The sequence below is a fragment of the Elephantulus edwardii genome, unplaced genomic scaffold (assembly GCF_000299155.1).
Source record: "Elephantulus edwardii isolate Elephantulus edwardi_28Jun2011 unplaced genomic scaffold, EleEdw1.0 scaffold00169, whole genome shotgun sequence".
Lineage (NCBI taxonomy): Eukaryota > Metazoa > Chordata > Mammalia > Macroscelidea > Macroscelididae > Elephantulus > Elephantulus edwardii.
Window position 1 is genome coordinate 6,885,078 of NW_006399919.1, and position 20,106 is coordinate 6,905,183.

The following is a 20,106-nucleotide window of genomic DNA, read 5'->3' on the forward strand; positions in this document are numbered from 1 at the left end:
CACAGCTTGTTGTGATCCACACAGTCAAAAGCCTTTGCATAGTCAATGAAGCACAGATAGGCATTCTTCTGGTATTCTTTGCTTTCTGCCAAGATCCATCTAACATTAGCTATAATATCCCTAGTACCACTACCTCTTCTAAATCCAGCCTGCACATCTGGCAGTTCTCTGTTGACATATTGTTCCAAACATTTTTTGGTAATTTTCAGCAGAATCTTGCTTGTATGTGATATCAATGATATTGTTCAATAATTTCCATACTCTGTTGGGTCACCTTTCTTTGGAATGGGAACAAATATCGATCTTTGCAGTCATTGGGCCAGCTGGCTGTTCTCCAGATTTCTTGGCACAACTTAGTGAGCACATCCAGGCCAACAACAACAACAACAACTAGGTAAATGACAATTCTGTGAAGAAGGCTAGTCAGACACTAGTGTAAATTGGGGAAGACATCAGCAATTCCTTTTCATTCTGCCTAATTTTATCTACCAAGTTTCCTTGCAATTAATTGATATCATGTGACTGAGTAGAATGAGAAGAGAAGCAATACACACCACAGTCAGGCCTTGTTGTTGTTGTCGATTGCCATCAAGTAGAGCATGACTCATAGTGATCCTAAGAACAAAAGACCTGAAGCCTTTCTATAACTATTGATGTTTCTCAACGTTCAAAGAGTTTCCAGAAGCATGTTGCTTAGGAAGTGGATGTCACTCCTGCTTCCACAACCAGGCTTAATCCATGAAAATTTTCCTACTCAATTTTTCACTCTTTCCTTTCCTCCAACTGAAGTGGTAAAGATATCTAAGTAGACCTTGGGACCCAGGAAATGAACATGGCACAGTCACAGGATGATAAGAGTAGATTCTGAGGTCACCAAGTAGGACAGAGCTATGTAAGCCATGAGTAAGAAGAGAAACTTTTCCTGTATTGGCTCATGACATACTTTGGTCTAATTATTATCATAGCATAGTCTAGCCTACCCTGACTAATACAGAGAGGAAGCACCTGGAGGAATGCAGGCTAGAACTGCATATAATTTTTCTTTTTTTTTCTAAGAGAAGATGGAACTCTAGAATATTATGGGTAAGATCCAGATTTTCAGTTACGCCAGCAGTGTGATGGTCAAATAAAATATATTATGACCATCAAAGTTGATCCAACTCTAATTCAAAGACTCTACCTCATAGCATAGTGAGTGCATTGATAGATACTAAGATACTTCTTCAGACATGTTCCCTCGATGTCCCCAGGCTGCTGAAAAAGCAACTTTTATTGCCTCTAAGGATCCATTTAGGTCCCTAAGAAATTTTTCTTTAGTAGATGATACAGAGAGAGATCAGCTGGCCCAGTGGACAGAAGGTGATGTTACCAAGCCGAAGGTGGGTGACTTTTAATCCTCGGCCCTCGGGCCTGTTTTTCATTGCATTTTTTTCAGACATTCCTCTAGGTCGTAAAGCCCTGGTGTATACAAGTTGGCGTACAACGGTCACTTGTGGTTGCTGTGAGGCTGAACACTGTGACACTGATGTGTCAAATGCGTTAATGGCTGGTTACCCAATGCGGATAGAGAGTGGGGTGGAGCTCCCCAATTAAAACAAGCTTAGAAGGAGGAGTGGCATCCACTTCCGTAATCGCTTGCTTCCAGAAACCCTATGAACCCAGAGAGAGGATGAGAGACACCCAAGCATTGAGGACTCTCCTTCATAGGGTCACTATGAGTCACCTGCAACTCGATGGCACTTAACAACAACAACAACAACAGATGATAGACTACTTCAAGTCAACCAGCTTGGGACTATATCTAAGAAAAGGAGGAAATAGCTCTGGTGGTGCTGTGGTTAAGGCATTTGAATGTTAACAAAAAAGGTTGCAGTTTGAATCCACAAACTTCACAAAGCTATAAAGATGAAGTAATCTGCTTCCCTAAATATTTACACCCTCAATAGTCTTATGGCATAGTTCTACACTGTAACAGGGTCACTGTAAGGCAGAACCATCGCAAAGACAGTGGGTTTGTTTTGAGTATTCTCTCATTTAATAGACATTGTCTTGCTAAGTATTTACTTGGGTCCAGTATGTCAATGATATTTTCCTAAAATTATGACTGCTAAGTCAGCCTACATTCACCAATCCAGATCCTTTCTCCAGGCAAATTAGATTTATCTTTTCTTTGTACACCTCAGAGTCTTATCCTACTTAGGGATTTTCTTCTCCTTCTAAAACACAGACTTCTGGACAAAGACTAGAACATTTATGTCTTTATACTATAAGTTTTAGTATGATACCCAGCTTATAAACAGTCAATATAAAACCCAGGCCTGTGTGGCATGGCTGAGCCTGGGGGCATCTGCCTGCTTCCCCAGCAACTGCTAAGGCTGTGGCCCAGCACAGATGCAGTCACACTCCAGCTGGTGACAAAACCACTGCTTACCAGTTCCAGTGTAGCCAGGACTTCAGTCCTGCCAAGGGCGCTAGACCACTGCCCTGATGCCTGGAGACTACACCTCTGATACCCTGCTATCCTGCTGCAGGTAAACCAATATCACAGGTAAAGAAATTTCCTTCCCCTCTGAGAGACAGTAAAAAGGCTGCAGACGCTTTAGACCTAGCCTAGCCGTGGAAGTTGCCTGGCAGAGAAGGCTGCTAATTCACAGGTCATCTCTTTCCCCAACTGAAGCAAGTCTTCCCTTGAGTCAAAGAATAAGACAGAAATTCAGGTAGGGTGAGCTGCACTTCCTTCCTCTGGGGCAGTGAGCTTCCCAGCAAAGGTCATCAGACAAAGGGCCTGCTAAGGTCTCAGGTACAAAAAAACCCCCTCTACCACAGCAATTACATAGAAGTAGACTACCTCATACCCTACACAAAACCAAAACAAGATGTCATCCCAAACAAGTTATCATAACATAAAATTAATGGATTTCCTAAAGCCAGAAAATCTGATGGAATTTTCTAACACAGAATTAAAAAGAACAATCACTGAATATTTTCAATGGGTGAGAGACAAACTTGAAGAATTAAAGGGTTCCGCAAGCAAAAGCCAAGTTGTTGTTGTTGTTGTTGTTATGTGCCACTATGCTATGGAAATAACAAAAAATAAGGCCCCAGGAATGGTTGGTATACCAAATGACATATTTCAGCTAACAGAGGCTTCCCTGGATGTGCTCACCAAGTTGTGCCAAGAAATCTGGAAGAAAACCACTTGGCCAACTGACTGGAAGAGATCTATATTTGTTCCCATTCCAAAGAAGGGTGACCCAACAGAGTGTGGAAACTGCAGAACAATATCACTGATTTCACATGCAAGCAAGATTCTACTGAAGATTATCCAAAAACGACTGGAACAGCACATAAGCAGAGGACTGCCAGAAGTCCGGGCTGGGTTTAGAAGGGTCGTGGTACTAGGGATATTGTAGCCAATGTTAGATGGATCTTAGCTGAAAGCACGGAATACCAGAAGAATGTCTATCTGTGTTTCATTGATTATGCAAAGGCGTTTGACTGTGTGGACCATAACAAACTGTGGCTGACTCTGAGAAGAATGGGAATCCCAGAACATTTAATTGTGCTAATGTGAAACCTATACTTGGACCAAGAGGCAGTAGTCAGAACAGAGCAGGGTAACACTGCATGGTTCAGAATTGGGAAGGGTGTATGCCACGGATGTGTCCTGTCTCCATACCTTGTCAACCTGTATGCAGAGCAGATTATCTGGGAGGCTGGGCTCTATGAGGAGAATTGTGGCATCAGGATTGGTGGAAGATCTATTAACAATCTGCGTTATGCAGATGATACAACCCTGCTTGCAAAAGCCAAGAGGAACTAAAAAAAAATGCAAGACAATGCAGAAAAAACAAAAGAGGCATTAGAAGCTCTGGAAAAACAAGAAACCACAATCCAGAAGATGGGGATGAATATTTCAGATGCTATCAACATGTTGGAGGGATATAAGAGCAATGTTAAAGGGGTAGAACACAGAATTAACAAAATAGAAGATAGAATTCTCAGCACTGATCTTTAGAAAAAAAAAAGGAAAAAGAATAAAGCCTCAAAATAATGTGGGACACCATTAAGAGGAATAACATGCACATAATTGGAATTCTAGAACAGTAAGAAGCAAGTTAAGGCAACGAGAAAGTTGTAGAAGAATTACTAGAAGAAAACTTTCCAGGCATAATGAAGATTGAGAGAATATATATTCAAGAAGTTGAGCAAATGCGATATAGAATAGACCCCAAAAGAAAAACACCAAAGAATATTACAGTCAAATTTTCCAGAATCAAAAATAAGAAGAGAATTCTGAAAGTAGCTACAGAAAAACGGACCTATAATGAAGAGCAAATAAGATTAAGTGCCAATTTCTCAACAGAAATCATGTGAGAAAGAAGATAGTGGAGTGAAATTTATCAAGCACTTGAATACTACTGTCAACTAAGAATACTGTACTCAGCAAAACTGTCCATCAAATATGAAGGAGAGATAAAATTATTCTCAGAAATGCAGAACCTGAGTGATTTTGTAAAAACAAGACCTGCATTACATGAAATACTGAGGGAAGTCCATCTTAAAGCAATTCTACAGAAAGCAGAACGGACCAAAGTAACCAGTAACAACACCCAAAAGAACTCAACAAAATGATAGCAATAAACCCTTGCCTCTCAATAATTACACTGAATGTCAATGGCTTAAATGCACTAGTGAAGAGAAAAAGAGTAGAAGACTGGATAAAATAACAAAATTCATCAATATGATATCTACAAGAGACACACCTAAAAAGTGAAGATAGAAAAAGACTAAAAGGGTGGGGGGGAAATATACCAAGCAAATTGCAAGCCCCGAAAAAGCAAGAGTAGTAATATTAATCTTTGATAAAATATATTGCAGCACAAAAACTATCATAAAAGACAAGGAAGGTTATTATACAGTGCTTAAAGGGTCAGTTAAACAAGAGGACATAACCATAATAAATACCTATGCACCAAATGATAGAACTGCAAAATATGCAAAGTAAACATTAATAGAACTGAAAAAAGAAACAGATACAACCACAATATTAGTAGGAGACTTCAATACTCCACTTTCAAGAAAAGGTAGAACTACAAGAAAGCAACTTAACAAAGATGCTGAAGAATTAAACCACAATAAACCAACTTGATCTCAAAGATATTTGCATGTTAATTAAAAAAAAAAAGGCAAAAAAACCACAAAAAATGCAGTATACGTTCTTCTTCAATGTGCATGGGATGTTCTCCAGACACCCATCAGTTTCTGAAACTTTGCAAAAGTTTCCATCCGGGCTACTATACCTTCTGAATTTGTCCCCAGTGATATATTAATTACTATATTGCCCACTTGATGTGTTGTTGTTGTTAAGTGCCATTGACTGGCAGGCAACTCATAGTGACCCTATGAATGAAATCCTGGACACTTCCTGTATCACTTTCGTCATTTCTCCAGGTTCATAGGGTTTCCAGAGGCAAGCTACTGTGGAAGTGGATGCCACTCCTGCTTCTAAGCTTGTTTTAATCGAGGAGCTTTACCAAACACTGTCCACCATGGGTAACAGTAACCATGAGTTACCTCCATACAGCCAAGTGGACATACCAGGGTTACACGACCTAGAAGAATGTTTCACGAAAAACAATTCACACGAAGAATATAAATATGAAATAAGAAAACAAACCAAACCCAGTGTCATTAAGTCTCATATTCCAAGTCATGGGAGGCTCCAGCAGGTCTCTACGACCATCAGTCTTTATGGGAAAAGACTGCCCAATGTTCCCTCTTGGAGACGCTGGTGGATCCAACACTCTAAACTTCCAGTTAGCAGTGCCACATGTAATGCACCACCCTATAGGAGTTCTTAAAAAGAAAGAAAGACTGCTCAAGTTTTTGAAAAGAGAAAATAAAAATTTACTAAAGCTAATCCCACGCAGCAGTTTATTTAGTTCCACGAGGAAGTACATATTTGGGGCATGTGGACTCAGTATATGAAAACTCAGCTCACAATGAAGAGAGTTACCCTCTACCAAGAGGTAGGGAAAATATCCAAGCAGGTTTTGCTTGAGGAAGGTATGTCCATAAATACATGCAGACAAAATAAGCACAAATTTTCACATTTGAATACGTATACTTGAAAGTAATTTTTAACTATAATAGTATTTATAGAGAGAATAATAAAGTACCCAGGTTATGAATCAATACTTGAATGCTAGGAAAACTCTATGAATAAGAAAGCCTTTAGAAGTAAAAACTGTGATTGTTGAATATAGTTGTTTACATAAGTGCAGATTACAAAAATAAAGTCAAATTTTTTTTAAAAAAGCAAAAAACATAAATAGATTATAAATTGGGTCAGGGCAGGGGATTGGAGGTAGAGAGAAATAGTAAAGTGCAAATCCAAGAAGCCACTAGCTAATTAATAAAGATTCCATAAAGAAAAAAAATAAAATGAAAGATTAATATACTTTAAAAACAATACAAATATCATTTCTCAAAGCTGGAAGACATAGGTCTCCATATTGAAGGGAAGCCAAATAAACCACTTTAATGCCAAATATAATGACTAAAATTACCTACATCCAGTCATAAAATTGTAAACATTTCAAAAAGTCTTAAAACAAAAAAACCCAAGTGTTTGGCAAATTTCTCTTTAGTAATGGTGGATGCTGGAAGATTATGAAATATTACCTTCAAAGCTCTAAGACAAAATGATTTTCAATTTAATAGTCAATATTTCATTCAATTGTCAATTACATCTGAGAGTAGAATAAAGATATTCTAAGTAATGGAAGGACTCAGTAAATTCACCTCCCACATTCCTTTTCTATGGAAGTTATTCAAGAGTATGTTCCGGCAAAACAAGCGAGGAAAGCAAAAGAGAAAAATGTGGTATTCAAAAACCTGCAAGCCAATCAGAGGGAAGTGGAAAGAAGATCCTCATGACAGCTGTTTGACAAGCAGAGAGAGCAGAGCGAGGGTCAGAGAGGAAGAGCAAGGGCCTCAGAGGGCAGGCATCCGGGCAAAAAAACACACGTCAGCAGGAAGCATCCAGACTCAATACTTCCTTGAAGAAGATGGAATATCAAGTTTTTTAAAAAGAATTAAAAATGAGCCAGTGCAAGATGTGAGTGTGGGAAGAGACAATTAAAAATCCTTAGAAAAATAAAAGGTTGCCTAAGACATGCAAACAGTATGGCTGAAAAATTAACAATCATTGTCATAATGCCTTAAGCCATGTTAGTCAACTTTCAACTCTTGGAATCAATATAAAGACAAGTAAAAAACAAGAGTTAGGTCTCATTACAAAATAAGGTCTTATTTTCTTTCTGATTTTCTCATTTTCTTTCTAACATCAGTTAGAATTAAACAATTGCTTGAAATGAAAATTACTTAGAAAGGCAAACACTCACATTTTTAATTTACAAAATAAAAAGTCAAAAGACATTGTTAACGGAGAAATTAGAAATGAGGATATAGCATATTTTGTATAGTTACAAAGGAACTAATAGAAAGTATCTACAGTGGTGGTATAATTTTCTTTAGAAGGAGAAGAAATCTACTAGATTTGGCAGATAAAAGTTAACTGAACTAAATTCATAACCATCATCAAAGAATTCAACAGATAATGTCTAAAATTGATCAAGAAACAGGGAAATATGGCAATGCGTTGAAGACTTGATAACACGTGGAATCAAAATGTTTTACAGCAATAGCACAAAGACAACCCCTCACCCAGTGTCATGAGTTCTGTTCTGACTCATCAGGACCTTTTACTTTTTTCTTTCTAAGATTGTAACTCTTCATAGGGTACTCTTCACCTTTCTCTCAAGAAGCAACTGGCGGATTGGACCACTACCATTTATAATCATATGTTGTTTGTTATTGTTATGTGCCCTCGAGTCACTTGCGACTCATAGCGACCCTATGTACAACAGCCCTAAACTCTGCTCTATCCTGTGCCAATCGCACTGTCTCTGACACTCCCATCCCAATTATCCCAGTCACTGAATCTATCCACCTCATAGAGGGCCTTCCCCTCCTGTGCCATCCCTCCACCCTCCCAAGCATGATGTCCTTCTCTAAGGACCGGTCTCTCCTCACAACATGTCCAAAGTATGTTAGACAGAGCCTCAGAATCCTTGCCTCCAAGGAGCCACTCTGTTTAACCCTTTCCAGGACGAATCTTTGTTTTCCTAGCAGCCCGTGGTATTCTCAATACTCTTCTCCAGCACCACAGCTCAAAGGCATCAATTCTCCTTCTATCCTCTTTGGTCATTGTCCAACTCTCTCATGCATAACAAGTGATTGCGAAGACCATGGCCTGTATCAGACGCACCTTAGTCTCCAGAGAGACACCGTTGCTCTTCAGTACTTTGGAGAGGTCCCTAACAGCAGACTTTCCCATGGCAATGCACCTTTTAATTTCCTGGCTACTGGTGCCAAGACTGTTGACTATGGAGCCAAGCAAACTAAAGCTATGTACAATCTCAATCTCTTCACCATCCATCCTGATGCTGCCAATTGGTCCAGTGGTGAGAATCTTTGTCTTCTTGACATTGAGCCTCAATCCATATTGGAGGCTGCAGTCCTTGACCCTCTGCAGCAGGTGTTTCATGTCCTCTTCAGTTTCAACAATCAGGGCTGTGTCATCTGCATAACGCAGATTGTTGATAAATCGTCCACCAATCTTGACCCCACATTTCTCCTCATAGAGCCCAGCCTCCCGGATAATCTGTTCTGCATATAGGTTGAAAAGGTAATGGAGATAGGACGCATCCCTGGTGTACGCCCTTCCCAATTTTGAACCATGCAGTGTTCCTTTATTCTGTTCTGATGACTGCCTCCTGGTCCAAGTATAGGTTTCGCATTAGCACGATCAAGTGTTCTGGAATTCCCATTCTTCTCAGAGTCAGCCACAGTTTGTTATGATCCACACAGTCAAATGCCTTTGCATAGTCAATGAAACACAGATAGACATTCCTCTGGTATTCCCTGCTTTCAGCTAAGATCCATCTAACATCAGCTACAATATCCCTAGTACCACGACCCCTTCTATAATCATATAATGAATGAAAACTACTTACATCCAATCATAAAATTATAACATTTCAAAAGACCAAAACTTTTAAAAGTGGTATACATTTAAAAGGGTTATACATGAAGTGGAATAGGACAACTTAAAGGTAGAGTATGATAACTTACATATACAATACTTGCACTTGACATGGAGTAAGAGGAATTAATTTACTATCTTGTCTGAAACAACCAAAACAGTTTCCCAAAAAAGAAAAGAAATGAAACAGAGGTCTTTGAAAGAGAGAGAGAGAAAAAATATGCCCCTAAAATCTATTAATATTGTTGTGGTGTGCCACAGAGTCTGAATCAATTCCTAGGTAACCATTCAGTGGGTTTTTAGAGGCTGTAAATTACATGAGGGGAGACTGCCATTTTTCTCTCTCAGAATAACTAGTGAATATGAGCCTCTTACCAGCAGTAAGAGCAACTCCTTATTACAAGCCACATTCATAGCAGCATTATTGATTTATTTATAGCAGATCAATACTGGAAACAACCCAAATGTATACCAACAGTAAATAAATAAACTATACCATAATCACGGTGTGGAACAGTATTGTTCCAATATTATTGTTTTTCTTGGTTTGTGCCAACTACTATTCATAGCGACACTATGAACAATAGCCCTATCCTGACCAACCTCATTCTGACACATCCGCCACCATTGCCACAGCTACTGTATCAATCCGTCTCCTCTAGGATCTTCTTCTCCTGCATTGACCCTCCACCCTTCCAAGTATCATGTCTTCCAAGTATGTGAGATGGAACTTCATAATTCTTGGCTCCAAGGAGCAGCTTGGTTTCACTCTTTTCAGGACAGACCTGTTTGTTCTCTGAGCAGTCCATGGTATATTCAATACTCTTCTCCAGCACCACAGATTGAAGGCATTGATTCTTCTATTATCCTTAGTCATCATCTAGCTCTCTAATGCATTGCAAGTAATTGTGAAGACTATAGCTTGGGTCAGGCAAACCTTAGTCTCTGACTGAAACTAAAAAGTAGCTCTTCAGTACTCTGAAGAGGTTCCTAACAGTAGATTTTTCCCAATGTAATTCATCTTTTGATTTCCTCACTGCTGCTATCAAGAGCACTATGACACTGATGTGCCAAACATGGTAATGGGTACCCATGGTGGACAGTTTTGGCTGGAGTTTCCCGACTAAAACAAGCCTGGAAGCAGGAGCAGCAGCCACTTCTGAAATGGCTTGCCTCCAGAAACTCTATGTACGAACAGTGCTCAGGCTGTTCGTTCATAGGGTCACTATGAGTTGTCTACGACTCGATGGCACCTAACAACAACAACAACAACAACTATCAAGAGTGTTGATTGTGGAGCCAAGCAAACGAAAACTGTTAACAATCTCAATGTCTTCTCTGTCTGTTATAATGCTGCCTACTGGCCCACTGGTGAGAAACTTTGTTTTCTTGATGTTGAGCTTCAATCCATATTGACCTTTTGCATCAAATGCCTCAGGTCCTCCTTAGTTTCAGCAAGAAAGCTGTGTTATCTGCATAACACAGGGTTTTGAGGAGTCTTCCTCCAATCCTAATGCTACATTTCTCCTCATAACGTCCAGCTTCCCAGATGATCTGTTCCACATATAAATTGAAAAGGTATGGAGATAAGAGGTATCTCTGGTGTGTACATTTCCTGATTTTGAACCATGCATTGTTGCTCTGTTCTGATGACTGCCTCCTGGTCCATGTATAGGTTTCACATGAGCACAATTAAGTATTCTGAGATTCCCATTATTCACAAGATTAGTCTTGCGAATTATTAGCACTTAGCAATTTGTTGTGATCCACACAGTCAAATCCTTTTGCACAGTTAATGAAACACAGATAGACATTCCTCTGGTACTCTGCTTTTAGCTAAGATGCGTCTAACATTGATTATAACATCCCTAATGCCACAGCCTTTTCTAAACCCAGCTTGCACATTTGGTAGTTTTCTGTTTATGTACTATTCCAGTTGTTTTTGAATAATCTTCAGCAGGATTTTGCTTGCATGTGAAATTAATGATGTTGTTCAATAACTCTAACACTGTTGGATCACATTTTCTTTGAATGGTATTAAATATAGAAGTCTTCCAGTCAGTTGGTCAGGTAGTTGTCCTCCAAATTTCTTGGCGTAACCTCATGAACGCATCGAGGGCAGCATCTATTTGCTGAAATATGTCAATTGATATTCCATCAATTCCTAGGGCCTTGCTTTTTGCCAATTCCTTCAGAACAGCTTGCACTTCCTCCTTTATCACCACACGCTCTTGATCATATATGTTGTTTCGTGAAGTTCTGCTGAGTCAGCCTATACTTTTGGGGACAGTGAAGACATCCACCGCAGTCAGGTGGATTCCACATGCTAGCAACCCTCGCTAGTATTTCCAAGACTGTAAATCTTTATGAGAAGAGATTGCTCATCTTCCACAGAGAAGCTGGTGGATTCTTTACAAACTACACCACCAGTATCCCTTAGAACTGAAAGTGATATGGTAAAGTTTCCCTGCCCAGATACCCATGAAGAGTCGTATGTCAGGCAGAAGGGCCACACTTTTACCCTACAATCTCAGCACTGTTAGTAGCTGGTGGAGAAGAGCCCAGAGGAATGTTGCTCAACAAGACTACTGCAGTGGGTCTAAGGTGTGGGTCCTAGGCTGTTATCCCACTGGGCACCCATCACAGATTCCCTTAAAGGGGCTTCTGAATGGCATTTTCCCAAAGCCACCACAGCATGCATACATTTAAGTTTACCGTTTCAAGGAGTTTTTAGTTTTGCTTTTTGTTTGAAAAGAAGAAGACAGGCTCTTATCAACAAATGAAATGAACAAACATTGGGCAGCCCAGTTTTTGGTAGAACTGGTTATCCATCTGGCTGGCACTGTTTTTCATTTCTTTCTTTGTTTAAAAATGTTTAGTTTATTGGGTAGGCACCACTTAATTTCTTCATTGATGGGTCAGAGTGGACAACTGGGGAAGCAGCCTTTTTCTTCAAAAACTGTCCCGGGAGTATCTGAACAAGGCTTTGTGACCACAAAGAGGAGGTCCTCAGAGGATCTGTGGGATCCAGAAGAAACAATCCCAAGAATGGCACACCACCACGTGGAACCATTCAGCTCATTAGGAATCCTCTAATTCTGTAACTCTCAAGGCTCTGAAATCCTCACTGAATTAGCTCCTGGTTAAGTAAACAAAAAGAGGATTGTGAAAAAAGACTAGCAAATAACAAATTTTGTTTACAGTAGAAACAAATTGAAAAGCCGTTTCAACAGATGTGGGAGGTTTTTGGTGGTGTTTTGTTTGTACTTTATAAACCAAGAGGTATCATCAAGGTGCTTAGGACCCAAAGCTTATGCAATTTTTCAGTCTTTCTTCAAGAAATAAAAAGCAAAAGTATGAAATGAAAATTCCTGGGACCACTCAGTGACACTCAGTATAATGGAAAATGTAAGTTAGAGTTGGGGGCAGAGATGGGAGAGCTTGTCAGGGGAGAATTAGAGGACAGTCTTAATAGATTCTGATGATTAGAAAAAATGTTTAGAAATAAATGGCATTGATAGGTCTTCTAGCGGAGTCCTGAAAAGCACCCTTATGCTTCTACTCTGTGAGCATCTCAGGGAGTCTGTTCCTGCACATGCCCTGTTTGTAGAGGGACAGAAAGGAGGGGAGTGTTGCTGTTACTGCTGTTGCTAGACCTGCAGACTCCACTAGGACTTCTAACAAGCCTATGAATAACAGCCAAGACCCATCTAACATTAGCTACAATATCCCTAGGACCACAACCCCTTCTAGATCCAAACTGGACTTCTGCAGTTCTCTGTTGATGTGCTGTTCCCATCATTTTTGAATAATCTTCAGCAGAATCTTGCTTGAGAGGGATATTAATGATATTGTTTGATAATTTCCATACTTCTTTTAGAATGGAAACAAATATGGATATCTTCCAGTCAGTTGGCCAGGTGGATGTCCTCCAGATTTCTTGGCACAACTTGGTGAGTACATCTAGGACAATTTCTTCTTCAAGGCAGCAGCCCCTTCTAACGATACGTGAGACAACTCAGGAGTATCCTGGTTGCACTTTCTCCAAGACAGACTTGTTTGTAGCATTTCTTAAAGGTATATTGGTGTTGCCATGTTTAAGTGCTTGGCTTCTAAGAAGGCAATGATTGGAGCTTGCCAGCTAGTCTGTAGGGGAAATGATAGGTCTGGTACACTGCTTCTCTGAGGATTACAACCTTGTGGAATCTCATGGGACCATTCTACCAAGTTTAAATTCCACAGCATACAACTACAATAGCCATCCTTAAGAAGTTTATGAGAAAAACTGGATGAAATATGTTTACGGCATTGACGTCTATGGGGGAGAGAATAGTCTAAAAGTATTATATTTTAGGGCATTATTTTTTTCGTAGGAGTATGCAATGAGGGTTGCAGAGTGGATTATATTTGGGGCTAGGGGGTGGGGTTTGGGGAGGTGGGGGGGATTGTGTACCAATGAGGGAGTTTTTCTTTTGCTTTTCAAGGAGAGGAGCAAAGGGGGGGGGGTTGTGCGGGGAGAAGGGTGCAACAATGAATGAATGGAATTCCAAAATCTCTGTAGATGTTCATTGAAATGAAAAATAAACAACCTAAATTTTGAAAAATAAAAGAAGTTTATGAAAATAAATAGTTGTTGGACAGGGCACAGGGGATGTGGCCCTTCACTCATAAGCTTGTTGTAAATAGAAAAAGAATTTGCACAGAGAGTAACTGTGAGTTAGTATAAATCATCTTCCATGCGTCTGGCACCCCCAGCTGCAGATCATTCACTGCCAGGAGCTGGCTCCAACCCCACGCCACTCAGGCAGGCCTTCTGTACGCTCCAAGCACAGCGTGTCTGATTTCCCTGAGAAACTGTCACTTTGAGCAGGAGACTGACTGGCTGGAACAAGACACATTGTTGGGTTTGTTGTGCAAGAAAAGGGAGAAAACAGCATTATGATCACAACTGCTTTTAATAGCCCTTTAAAAGACATGCCTTAAAATATTAACGATAGCAAATTTGAGTGTTGGAGCACTGGGCAAATTTAAAAGACTGTTGTTATTTTCTTTAATAAATTTACCCTTTTTTTCCTGTAAGGCAAAAAAGTGAACTTCAAAAGTGTGAAAAAAAGACATTGACTTTTTGCATGCGTGTGTGTGTGTGTGTGTGTGTGTGTGTGTGTGTTAATGCTTACAGTATACAGGGAATTAGATGTACAATTTTTTAAGAGTCTTGGTAAAATAAGATTCTCAGTGTATCCTGAGAATCAGAGAACCAATGAAACTTAGATTCCAAAGGCCTCTTATATTTGTTATCTAACAATACACACAACAAATTCCCCCAACATTTCTAAACAACAAACATCAGTTATTTCACATCTTTCCTGTGGGCTAGGAAAGTCTGCTATCAGGGACTTACCTCCTTGAAGTGTTGAAGAGCAATAAAGTCAGTTTAAAGAATAAGGTGCACCTGACACAATCATAGTCTTTTCAATCACTCGTCATGCAGCTGAAGGTTGGAAAATGAAGAAGGCTGACAAAGAACCAATGCCTTTGGGTTGTGGTGTTGGAGAAGAATGCCAACAATCCCGTGGGCTCTCAAAAGAACAAATAAATATGTCTTGGAAAAGGTGCATCCAAGGCAAAAAATTTCCTCCCTGGGGTACTTCTTTGGAAGTAAAGATAGTGAAACGTGATTTAACATCCTTTGGTCATGTTGTCAGAAGAGTCCAAGCCTTTGAAAAAGAGATCATCTTTAGCAAGGTGGAGGATCTGAGAAAGAGAGGAATACTCTCCAGGAGAGGAAATGATGCAGTGACTATCATAGTGGGGTCAAATATGTCAGAGATGATGAGAACGGCACAGGGTAGGGTGGGGTCCAGATTCATTGTTCATCTGGTTGCTCTGAGTCTTAACAACAGAAGGAATATGAGAATGGCTCTGCTGCATAATTCTGGCTCCATGTCACTCTCTGTTGCTGTCAAGCTGTCAGTCAGGACTGCAGTCATTCGAAGACTTATCTGAGGTTGGAGAATCTGCTTCTAAGGTGGCTCATTCCTGTGGCTGTTGACAGGAAACTGTCCTCACCAATAGCAGCGGGCTTCCCCTAGAGCAACTGATGAGAGAGAAAGAGAAGTCACAAAGTCTTCCCTGATCCAACAGTGAAACCATTATGTCATCATAATGCCATTGATGGCAATCCATTCTTTGTCACATAGATCAGTCCTAACAGTGTGGATGGAGTCTACCCAGGACATAGACATCCGGAGTCAGAGACAATGAGGAGACCCCCGTCCTAAGAAATCATCTTATTTCGAGGAGCTCTGGTGGCCTAGTGGCAAGACGCTGCACTGTAATCCCAGAGGTACGTGGTTCAAATCCACCAGATCCTCTGCTGGAGAAGGAGGGGGCAATCTCCTCCTGCACCAGTCAGATCTGATTTAACGGTACACGTAAAAATAATACAATGAAAATTTAAAAAAAGAAGAAATCATCTTGTTTCATTCCCATGTGATGTTAAGAAATGAATGTATAAAAAATTCTTTTCCATAATGTGAGAAATACCAGGATTGTTAGTCAATGTAATTTAAGCCTATGAAGGAAGTAAGTTTCTGAAATCTAGTTCAATTTTTTTTTCTGATCAGAAATGATCATTCCAAGTATAGTTTTTCAAATTTAGCATACTGCATACATGTCAAAGAATGTGCCTTTCCTCCCATGCAGTTTGCTGCCTCTGAATACGTGCAGAAGGGCCAGTTATGAGTCAGTTCTGAGTTTACAGTACACAGGAACAACATGCTATAATTACACAGTATCATTATAATTATGGTTTATGAGTATACTTTTAAATGGTAATAAGTTATAATTATTTATTTATTGATTATGGAATGAACATTTTTTAAGTGGTACAGCCATCCTCTGTCTATTTGCTGAACTGAAATAGCTTGGAGTTGCTGTGATGTTGAACATTGTGATAGGTGTGTCAAATACCGTAATGGTTACCCATCATGGAGAGTGTTTGCAGGAACTCCCAGACTGATTCAGGTTTGGAAGCAAACCTTTTTTTACTTGATGGCACTTAACCACTGCTAAGTGAGACTAGTGTTGCATTTTTGAGGAATATTCTTCTAAGTTGTACATAACTCTTCTGTCAATGTGCTGCACTGAGGTAATCTGAGTTTGCTGTGATGCTGAACCTTGTGCCATTGGGGTGTCAAATGCCATAATGGTTGCCCAAAGTGAACAGTATTTGGTGGAGCTCCCAGATTAAGACAAACTTGGAAGCAGGCATAGTATCCACTTCTTAAAGTACATGCCTGTGGAAACTCTATGAACTTGGAGAAATGATGATAGTTCTAGAAAAGCATCAGATCTTTTGTTCATAGAGTCACTATGAGTCATGTTCAACTCGATGACAATCAACAAGAACAATAGTAACTTACAATTTCTTATAAAGTTAGAGGGGGTTTTTCATCCTTTATTTAAAGAGGACTGCTGTTGTTGTTCTTGTAGGTGTCACTAAAGCGACCATGACTCATAGAGACACTATAAATAACAGGTGGAAACCTTGCCCTACTTTACACAATTTCTGACATGCAGAAACCTATTGTGGTGACTGTGTCAGCTCATTTCTTCAAAGACCTTCCCCTCTTTCCATGACTGTCTATTTTTCCAAGCATAATGTCTTTGCCCAAGGACTTGGGCCTCCTAACATCATTATCAAATTATGTGAGATGAAGTATTACCATCCTTCCTTTGAAGAAGGATCCAACTGCATATGAAACAATTGAAAATCTCATCTCTCGGGGCAGGAGTACCTTAGTCTTGGACACCAACTATTCAGTCTTGAGTAGGACATAAAATAGATTTTAATTCCAAGCTTTTCTATTTGGATTGTGTAAGAAATACCAGAAGAATGTCTATTTGTGTTTTATTGATTATGCAAAGGCATTTGACTGTGTGGATCACGACATTAAGAAAAATGGGAATCTCAGAGCACTTGAGTGTGCTCATAAGGAACCTGTACTTGGACTAGGATGCTGTTGTGTGAATGGAACAGGGAGCACTGATGGTTTGGAATTGGGAAGAGAGTGCATCAGGGATGTATTCTATCTCTATACCTGTTTAATCTATCTATATGCTGAGCAAATTACCCGAGAAGCTTGGCTCTATGAAGAGGAGTGTAGCATCAGGACTGGAGGAAGACTCATCAATAACCTGTGTTATACAGATGACAGAACTTTGCTTTCTGAAATTGAGGAGGACTTGAAGCACTTGTTGCAGAAGATCAAGGAATGTAGCCTTCAGTACGGATTGCCTCTCAATATCAAGAAAACAAAGATTTTTATCACTGGACCAATAGACAGTGTCATGATGGATAGAGATGACACTGAAACTGTCAACAGCTTCATCTTGCTTAGATCCACAATTAACACCCTTAGTACAAGCAGTCAGGAAATAAGGAGATACATTGTAATGGGAAAATCTGCAGTTAGGGACCTTTCCAAATTATTGAGGAGTAGTGATGTCAGTTTGAGGACTAAAGTGTGTCAGATTCAGGCATCTGAGACCTGGACAATGAATAAAGATGACAGAAAAGAATTGATGCCTTTGAGCTGTGGTGTTGGAGAAGAGCACTGAATATCACATGGACGGCCAAGAGAACTAACAGATACATCTTGGAGAGGGGGCATCTGGAGTGCCCTTTGGAGGCAAGAATGATGAGGCTGTGCCTCACATACATTGGACATATTGCTAGGAGATGCTATTCCTTGGGTAGGGACATGATGTTAGCAAAGGTGGAGGGTCAGTGAAAGAGAGGAACATCCTCAATCAAGTGAATTGACATGGTGACTGCTGCAATGGGCTTTTGTGTGTCAGGAAGTGTGAGGATGGTGCAGGACAGCACTAAGTTTAGATCATTTGTCCATTGGGTTGCTATGACTTGTATTCGACTCAATGGCACCTAACAACAACAACAACAACAACAACTACACAGAAGCCTAGCACCGTTCAGCTTCCAGCAGAGCTAAGGGGGCAGATGGTTATTCATTTTTTCCCCCACAGAGCATAATAGTGTGTTGATTTCATTGCTTTTGTTGAGATGGGAAGGGGAAACAATTTTGGAACCTAAAGGAGTAGAGACTTTTTTTCCCCACTGTATTCTGCTCAATGTATTTTCCCCCAAAGTAAGTTGAGAGTGGTGGTGTAAAAGAGAGAAATGAAACCTCAAGAATGACGCACCCAAGCACAAGAAGAGAGGGGAGGAAAAACAAAAACAAAAACAACAAAAGACTGTACCTTGCTCCCAGGGATGGAGGAAAATGAAGCGAGGTTGGAATCCATCAGTGTTCTTAGTCATCTTCTCCTCACTCTCCTCTCCTTCATCACCATCTTCATCTCCCTCAGCTTCGTCTTCATCCCTTTCTTCATCAACACATTCCAAACCTTCTTCATCATCATCATCTTCTTCTCCTTCTTCATCATCCATATCAGGAACCAAATAGTACTGTAAAGGATTTGGTCAAAGATGATATTTATCTTTTAAGATGTCTCCTAACTCATTCACACCAGCATCAGAATGGTCAGTGAACCATATAAAGAAGTTCTCTGCTCCTTCATGCTGCCTGTCCTTGTGGGCTTTATTCTGTGTTTGACTTGTACATCCTGTTAAGTCCTTTCAAGTTTTCCATTTTATTTCAGTTGATTTTGGGGACGGATTGCCACCCTCATTCAAATGAAACTCTTTGGAGAGAATTTTATTTTCTAAGTAAAGATTGTCATCAAAATAAAAATCTCTTCTGTAACCTGATTTAATATCTTCAAGTCTGTAACTTCAACTCTCATCAAATAATGCCTCTTCATTCTCCTCCCTGGGCAATGCAGACACTTGTGGATGGTTGACAAATGTTACCCCAAAATTTGGGATTTGGGCAATCAACTCTAACCTCTTCTGAAAGAATGGTTGGTAGAGTTTGTTACCTTTCTATTCCACTTTCAAAATCTCTTCACTGGTTTGTTCATTAAGTCTATTTCGTTTTTTACATCATCAATATGTTCAATTGCTTCCTGCTGCTCTTTCTCTCCCTCAGGCAAGTTCACAGAGACTGCCTCCTGAAGGCAACATTTTTCTGTTTGTAGCTGGAGGGAAGACTGGTGTTTCCAGGCCATGCTGCAAGAACTAAAGGAATGAAATATATGCCAGGGGGGAAAAATGTTTGAAGAACTGCAGCTGCACTGGTTTAAATCTGCTCTGGAGATGCCCTGCCTGAAAGAGCTACCAGATCCATTTTAACTCCAACTTTGTTCAGCTTTTCTCAAGTTGAAAACAAACCCAAGCCTCAAGTTGCGATCCTGCAGAACACCATGGACAAAATCCTGAATGATGTTCAAAGCATCCAAAAAAGATGAAAGAAATATATTAACTGTAGCCAAAAGAATTTATCAATATTCAATCATTTTAAGAAGTAGCATATGATCAATAATCAATGATAATGAAGGAAGAAGTTCAAGTTGAACTGAAGGCATTATTAGCAAGAAATAAGGCCCCAGCAATACTTGGAATACCAACAGACATATTTCAACAAACGTACAGCTTTGGCTGAGATCACCAGTCTATGCTAAGAAATGTGAAAGAGAGCTACCTGGTCACTGACTGGAAGAGATCCTTATTTGTTCTCATTTCCATTCCCTGCCCGAAAATAAAAAGTGATCCATTAGAGTGTGGACATTATTGAACACTGTCATTAGTATCATGTGCAAGTAAAATCTTGCTGAAGATCATTCAAAGGTGACTAGAATAATACATCCACAGAAAACCACCAGAAAATTAAGTTGGATTCAGAATTGATGTCAGATGAATCTTGACTGAAAGCAGAGAAATGTTGACATTATTTCAAATCAGAAAAGATGTGTGTTGTCGGGCTTATATCCTTTCTCCATACATGTTCAATCTGTATTCTGAGCAAATAATTAAAGAGGTCGTGGCATATGGAGAAGAATGTGGCATTAAG

General features: G+C 39.8%; 1 pseudogene; it reads right to left on the bottom strand.

The window, feature by feature from the left end:
• LOC102873295 overlaps positions 1 to 19,264 on the bottom strand; it is a 55,448-nt pseudogene extending 36,184 nt beyond the window's left edge.
• Positions 19,265 to 20,106: the final 842 nt, after the last annotated feature.